We start from the raw sequence: 1596 nt of genomic DNA on the forward strand, positions 1-1596 counted from the left end.
ACACCTAGAACACATAAAAAACAAAAAAAGGACATTGAAGAAGCATAACTGCTAGAACCACAAAGAAAGACTTCATAAACTCCATTCCCTGATCTGCACAGCCACTAAGACCTCTAGAAACAGGTCTGATTTTACCATCCAAGATAAAGTAGAAGTCTTCCACATACCACGAAAGCAGCAAGAGGAGAATAAATGATCTATTTTTTTTGACGTCTTTATTTTGGTGTGGAGATTACAGTTGATGTCTCCAATATTATTTTATTTTATTTTGTTTTGTCTTTTTCTTTCTTTTTGCACTTGAGTATGATTTGATTTCAGAACCGAGATTATTGTGTGGTGCCTGTCTTTATTGTTGTGGTGCTTATCGGTTATTTAATTCGATATTTTTTGTGTGTGTGTGTGTATTGTTGTGGTATTTTAATTACTTTTTTCACATCCTCTCTCAAACTGAGGTTGGAAGCCTCTAGACAGGACTCTGCCTATTTTCAGTATATTTGATTTTTGATTGAGAAGAAGACATATTAGGTGATGGGTATTCCCCTGATTCAATGTGAATATGTACCCAAAATACTACAGTGAAAGATATGTAAGCCATTATGGAAAAAAAAATTGTGTTTTTAATCAGAAACTTTCTTTGACTTACATGTATTATTATTATATCAATTATATTATATGTTATGTTATGTCACTGTATTATGTTATATTAGTTTACCTCATTATGTTAATCAATTTTGTCCTTTAAATGAATTCTTACTTAAAAAAAAAAACAACTTTAGTTTGCCCTGAAGAAAAAAAAAATAAAATAAATAAAAGATAAAATAAGGCCTCCCAATTCTTACCACAGGCTGTGTTCTTTACACTGGCTGTATAGAAAGAGGAGGTACAGTAAAGGCACCCCATATACACCTCAACACAGGACCCTTGCCGGGTATGTATTGTGAATTGGGGGACAAAAAAAATATGATACATAAGGCAAACATATATTCAGATATAAAATTAATATGGCTCATGTATTTATACATAAAATCTGTTACATTTTCTTGTGTGAACGCTAATGGATGTTTTAAATATATGATGGATGCAGATGCACCTATTTCAAAAATAACTAAATTTGCTCATCATTAAAAAAATAAGTCAGACTATCTCACTCACTATCACCATCATAGGTCCCCACATCTCACACACACACACAAACACACACACACACGCACGCACACACACCAATTAGGTTGCTTTGTTTTATAGATCATATTTGAATTAGATAGTAAAATGAAACCAATTGAAATTATACACTTCAGTTTTGTCCTTCTTTCTATTTTTAAAATTCTCACTGAAAATGTATTACTCCAGGAAAACAGTATCCTTCACCTCAATAAATGTGAGTTGTCAGGTTTATGTGATCTTTATTTATATCTCCACTCAGGACCTCACTGTGACCAAGATAATAAGCTCAGTAATGTCTATGTCTTCTAAATATAACATTTCTACTTTCAATAATGTAGCCATTGCTAAAGGGTATCCTGCAATTTTAATCAAAACAAGAAAAACATCCATGACCTACCCAATCTTAACATTGACTTAAAAGTAGAAATTATG

General features: G+C 32.0%; 1 non-coding gene across 1 annotated transcript; it reads left to right on the forward strand.

The window, feature by feature from the left end:
- Window positions 1-822: 822 nt before the first annotated feature.
- LOC126007908 (small nucleolar RNA SNORA51) lies at window positions 823-955 on the forward strand. Its single transcript, XR_007495380.1, has one exon. It is a non-coding gene; the product is annotated as a small nucleolar RNA SNORA51 (small nucleolar RNA).
- The last annotated feature ends 641 nt before the right edge of the window (window positions 956-1596 follow it).

Source organism: Suncus etruscus, chromosome 4, assembly GCF_024139225.1.
Source record: "Suncus etruscus isolate mSunEtr1 chromosome 4, mSunEtr1.pri.cur, whole genome shotgun sequence".
Lineage (NCBI taxonomy): Eukaryota > Metazoa > Chordata > Mammalia > Eulipotyphla > Soricidae > Suncus > Suncus etruscus.